This window comes from Pezoporus flaviventris, unplaced genomic scaffold, assembly GCF_033815535.1.
Source record: "Pezoporus flaviventris isolate CSIRO_AGI_PZ_B2104156 unplaced genomic scaffold, CSIRO_AGI_Pfla_v1 ptg000107l, whole genome shotgun sequence".
NCBI classification, from domain to species: Eukaryota; Metazoa; Chordata; class Aves; order Psittaciformes; family Psittacidae; genus Pezoporus; species Pezoporus flaviventris.
Window position 1 is genome coordinate 1650197 of NW_026892655.1, and position 6301 is coordinate 1656497.

Genomic DNA, 6301 nt, shown 5'->3' on the forward strand with positions numbered 1-6301 from the left:
GAGCCTTGAGCTTAGGTTTCACCCGGCCACCATCAGACAAGTTGAACAGGGGAGCCAGGGCTGCCCTGCTTCCTCCTGCCCTGCCGGAGCGAGCTCTGCTCTTCGCAGCAGACCTGACTCGAGGAGTTGGTGTTTCAGGAATTCGGGAATGCGTTGGGAAGGTCACAGCTGCGTGGCTGAAACGCTTCTGCTCTGCTTTGAGACACCGAAACATCTCAAGGGCAACTCTGATTACCAAGCATTTCGGGTATTGGATGTCCCTGTAATCACGGAAAATAGGGCTTGAAGTGACCTTAAGAGGTCACCCATTCCTTCCCCTGCTCCCAGACAGCCTCAGCTCTGCTCAGCTCACTCTGATCCATTCCCAAAAGCTTTTGGAAATGAAAAGGCTGCAAACTCCCCAGTGCATTTCTTGGTCTCGCTCTGACCTCTCGCCTCCAATGGCACCGCTCCCACCTCTCTCCTCTTCCCCGTGAATGGGGTGAGTAAGGGTTCCCCTGTCCCACTGGAGCAGGGCTCTTTGGTTGCTGCTTTGCGTGGCACAGCTCAGGGCACCTCAACTCTGCCAGAGACGGTTCAGGTGTTGCATGTCCCAGGTGAATACAGCACTTTCTGCTCCGGTTTGGGTGCAGGCATCGGGCTGGTCCGAGGTTCCCGACTGTAACTGGCCATGATGCATCAGTGTTAGGATTTACTCTGCTCCTCAAAGCCCAGGGAGAGAGGAAGGAGGGATTGGGAAGCTTTTCACTCCCATCCTCTCCCTGAAATCACGGGCACTGGAGCATCATTCAAACCCTGGTCCTGATCTGGGGCTCATTCTGAAGGCACAGAACCTCAAAGCTTCCCTTGGGAGCTCATTTCTCTCCCTACACCATCAGCAGTGCTCGCAGAGGAGCGTGGAGTGCTCTCGAGTGCAGGAGTGATGGGCTGGGTGGATTTACAGAGCATCTTCGGAGCACCAAGCACTGCTTCATCCTCTCTTGTACGTCCAGACCTGTTTCCCCCTCCAGTGCTGGTGGGAATGGAACAGGTGTTTTCACAATGGCAAAGTACCAGGTACGTGCTTAAATGCCAACACTCCCTTCTAACAGCAACCAAGCCATAGGGCCTTTTAAGGCTCCGGTGCTTGTTCTTGATGAATTCATTCAGCTCATTGGGTGGCTCTTGGAGCTTCCTGCTCACGAGTTCTTTAGGTGGCAAAAAAACCCCACAACAACGAAAAAATGGGAACCGCAAAGCATGGGGAACATGGATTTCTCCTTGCTGCCTGCTCTGCTTGTTCCTGAGATGCTCCTCTGAACCCCCAGGAGCAGGGACCTACAGGACAGTAACTGCTGTAGCACAAAGCCCACCACAGCATCCACGTGGGGATGATTTACTGGGACCACTGAGCTGCACGACCACAACTTTTCCCTCTGGGCAGTGACAGCATCACTGCCTGTGGAAGCTGCAGAGATGATCTGGACTCGCTCTAGCATCAAACCTGCCTGTTTTGATGACACCTCCTCCATCCACCCCTTAGCACTCTGCCTGGTGGCAGCTGTCCTGATGTGAAACACATCCTTTATTCTCCCCGTTGAGCAGAGATGGAGCCAGAAGCAACCAGCTGGGGAGATGAGAGCGGTGGAGCTGCAGGGAAGGAGAGGGAATAATCAGTCCTGCTCCATCCCGAGCGGGTACCAGCAGGACAAGAAACCAGAGAGCCCAGCCCACGGCAAGGTGCCTGCCCAAGTGGCTGGGTCAGTGACGTGGGATTAGCTCTACCTCGTGCCCTTGCTGCTCTCCTAACATCACCCTCCTGGCAGCCCGGCGGTGGGGCTTGCCTCTAGGTTGCCACTGTGAAATGACCTCTGTGTTTTCAGGTGACCCACGGCACAAAGCGGTGCTGGGCACTCTCCCACCTCCTGGGCTACGCTTGTTTTGGGTAGACAGAATGAGGCAAGGCTGAGCCTTTCGTTACCTCGTGCTGCAGGGATGAGATGCGGTGAGGGCTGGAGAGACCCTGCTCTTCGTGGGGGTTGAAATGTTATAGGGCCCCTGAATTTGTGCTCGTGGAGCATAAATTCTGCTCCAAATGCGTTTATTTCGGACAGGGGGAAACGTGCTACAAATACCTACAGTTACGGCCAGGAAAATGGCTCATCTGTGCCTCGGAGGGCTGCAGATGTGTGGAGGGGGGCTCAAAAGAGCAGCTCCCGCTTGAAATAAGGTCAGGGGGAGTTCAGCGATGGCAGGATTCATCCCCCACGATGTGTCCTCAACAAGCAGCTTGGTTGAGTTCGTGGTTGTACCAAGAGCAGAGCTTTCTCCCACTACCCATAGGAGAAATGGCTGCTCCCACTGGGTTTTGTGATGCATTAGAACTAAATGGACAGGTTAGAAAGGTCTGCTCTAACGAGGTGGTGGCACATTCATTTTGGGAGGAAAAACTGGGAAATGAAAAGGATTATCTGAACAACCACATTTCAGAGCTCATCCTGGGAAGCATTTCCCTTGCCTCGGATTTAGAGTTTACCCCTTCCCCAAAAGGAGAGCAACCCCCAAATGAACCATTGCCATCGTGTATGGGGGGGACGAATCCATGCAAAGCACCTTCGTGGGGGTGCAATCTGAACATTCCTCTCTGTGCTGGCGAAGCCCAAAGGAGAAAGCAGGACCTGGGAAGTGCCCCCAGCCCCACGTGGAGCCCTGGAGGGAGCCCAGAGGCTGCAAAGCAGCAGATGTAGAGGGGAAGCAAAAAGCTGCTTGGTTGTGGGTTTCAGGCTGGGGTTGTTAGAAAGAGACCCCAGCTTTTTAGTACCAGAACGAAAGGGTTTCTCAAGATGGGAGCGCGTTGTGAAGCAGGGTTTATTGCACCGTGTGCTTTGTTTTGAACCGGAGCACTCAGACGTGCAGGGAGCAGGCAGATCATGGAGCCAGTTGCAGGTTTAACCATTTCCATCTTCAGCTCTGCTGCATCGGAACCTCCCACCCCCCCCAGGGAGCAGAGGGGCAATTCCCATCGCTCAGCCCCTTCCTGGGCTCAGGATGTGCCTCTGCCCCTGAGCTCCAGCAGAACATCCCTTACCCACCAGATGAGGCTGCAAAGGCACAGAGGAGCAGGGGGTTGCCACTGCCCTCCCTCGAGGCTTGATTTGGTTTTCAAGCAAACTCTTCATTCCAGAGCAAGTTTGATTTGCAACAAGTTCGTCAGCAGGAGCTTCAATCAATTGGATCTTCTGCGATAGGAGCGGCTTTTTCCAGCCAGGAATATTTTCCACAGACTAAAAACTGAACAAAAGGTGCTTTAAACTGGGATTCCACTTAAGGAAAAGGAAATATTTCCCAACTGTAACCCTCACTCTTCTTACCCTGTTGCATTCTCACCTCTGTTCTAAGGACAGGCTTGCTCCATCGTCCAATTGTTTCTGTTTGTTGAGATTGGATTGAAAGAGATTCCAGGAAAACAAAACTTTGGGTTTTTTTTTCCTCGATGACCTGTGAATTTTCCTGAGAACTTCCAGGTTTATTAAATAGGAATTCACAGAGATTTCCAAACTTCCCCAAACAAGGCTTTCTCGGAGTTCCTGAGTGCAGCTTTAACGTTGTCCAAATGAAAGAGTGCTTAAAATCAAAGCCACCCCCAAACAAACAATTTGAGGAAGGATTCAAATGAGAAGGGGCAGAACAAGAGCAGAGCAGAATCTGCCCTTGTTTCCTGCTGATCTGCCCTAAAACCTGGTCCTGTTTCAGCCCTGTTCTGCCCCAGAGCCACAGCACTTCACGGGCAGCAGTAATTAAACCCCTTCGTATCAAAGCCCCATTGCAGTGCAATCTCAGCTGCGTTATTCAGCACCCAGCTTCAACCTTCTCCCTTCAGAAGCTTCCCCAAACTCCTAAGTGGCAGCAATAACGATTGGAATTTGTAGGGAAATTGTACGAACTCCTTCGGACCATTTCTGCCGGGTTCAAAGCTTTCCGTCGTTAAAAACAACCCCCAAACCTTTGCCCCTATCAGGTTTGCTGCATTCGAGCAGAAGCAGCTTCGCATCGATGGGAGAGCGGGGCAGGAACGCTTGGGAACGAAAAGAAATCAGCTCCCCGGAGTGATCCTGGAAACTCCCAACGCAATTGAAGGAAATCCTGGGAGAGGAAAAAGGCCACGGAGGGGTTTAGGAGTGGCAGCGCTGGGGTGCAAGCTGCTGCTCAGCCCTTCCCTGCTCCAGGAATCCCACCCACTTGCTGGTACGTTTAGGTCGGGAGGGGCTGTTTCCCTTAGGGGGGAGTTGCAGAGCTTGGGTTGCCCTGGCTCAGATTGAATGGGGGCAGTTGTTGGGGTCCGGGGGTGGCTGGGGTTGGCTTGGGAGCAGGGGGTGCGGTTGAGGTGCAGTGGCAGCCCCCAGCCCCTGCACGGAGGGGGGGGAAGGCGGCTCTGCCTCCCCGCAGCAGCAGATCAATGCTTTGGGCTCTGCTGTTGCATTCTCCAAATACCTCGCATCTGGAAGGCTGCAGCGAGGGGAAGGGGGTTCCCTGGGAGCCGTCCCTGGTGCAGGGCTAAATTGAAGACTTCCCTCTTTGTTTGCATTGCCCCCCCCCGCCCCATTTCTCCCCTTAGGTTGGTTTCCTTCACTTCATTATTGCAGGGGATTGTGTTACACGGGGAAGGTACTGAGGAAACCAATCAAAGCAACAACAAAAGTACCCTGGGCGAGCTCAGTGATAGATCCGAAGCAGATCCTGCTCGCTTATTTCAGCTGGGGGGGGCGGATACACGCTGGAAGCTGCAGCCAGGCTGGGAAGGGTGGGGGGAAAGAGGGGAGAAGTCCTGAGCGGCGGGAAGTTTATTTCCCAATTCCATTGTTTTTTCCCCCCTTTTCACCTGTGAATCCTTAGGCTGGGACGCGCTGGGAGCCTCGGGAACACGCAGAGGTTCCTCCTCCGCGCCGGTGCCTCAGGAGAGCTGAGGAACGCGGGATGGGGATGGGGTGGATGAGACCCGAGCGTCCTCAGAGAGCAGCAGCACCCGCATGGCTCCAAGGCAAAGATCCCGGCACAGCGGGATGGATCGGGCACGGGAGGGGAAGAGAGCTCGGGTGTCCTTAACGCCCGTTTCCCAGGGTTTGGAGCCCTCGTTCCAGTGTGCTCCCAAGGGCACGTGCGTCCGTTCCTGAAGGTTTACACCCGGTGGGATTCGGGAGCGGGATCCCATTGAGTTATTTCCCAACAAACCCCCGCGCGGCTCTGCCGAACAAGAGCAGGGGTACCGGTGGTACCAAGTACTTGGGCACCGGCACACAAGTACTGGGGGGGTACAGGCGCAGCTCGGCTGGGGACGGGGAGGTTCAGCCCCAAAGGCGGCTGCTGGGGACAAGCGGGGCGCGGAGCCGGCTGCGCGCCCGCGGGCGCCGTTCCCTCAATGGGCGAAACGCTGGGGCCGGGATTTTTGTGAATATTTGTGAAGATTTTATTTATTTTGAATTTTTATTTTATTTTATTTTATTGTAGCCCTTTCCCGGGGGGGGTGGGGTTGGGGGGGGGGAGGGAGGGGGCGCAGCGCGGAGCCGGCGGAACCGGCCGCGAGTTTTCCGCGGGCGCCGTACATTTAATTGCAGGCGCGGAGGGGCCGGACCGTGCCTCTACTTGCAGCGCGGCGGAGGCTGGGGAGGGGGGGATTAGGGGGAACCCGGCTGCAGCACCGCGGGCCGAGCCCCCGACCGCCCCGTCGGGGAGGCAGGATGCGGAGGGGGGAGGTGCGGGGGGGGGGGGGTCGCTGCTATTTTCAACCCATCTTGAGCCTAAAAATAAAAGTCTCCAGAAAAGGCGGGGGGGGGGGCTCCGTTTTACCGACGGGTCCCGTTGGGAGATGCCCCCCCCTCCACCATGGGGCCCTTTTGTGCGGGAGGAGCCCCCCCCCCCCCCCGCTCCCTTCCCCCGAAGGCTTCCGCGGGGCTGCACATGAAGCGCTTAAAACAATGCCGGGGACAACGCAGCCCCCACCATGGGGGGGTCGTGTCCCCCCCCCCCCCAGCCCCCCTCCGGGCAGGGCCAGCCCCGGGGGTGGGGGGCGGGCCGCTCCCCACCCCCATCCCCGGCGCCAGGGACCTCCCGGCCCCTTTGATGCCGAAGTTTTTTACACCCAGAAAAATCCCATTGAGGCACCGGGGGAAAAGGGGGGTGGGGGAGGGGCGCGGTGGGGGGAGGGGCGCGGTGGGGGCGGGGGGCTGCAGCAGATGGGAAAGTGCCTCCGACGGGACGGGCTTCGGGAGGAGAAAGGAGAAGGGGGGGGGGATTTGCGTGGAGGGGGGGTGAGGAGGGGGCTGGG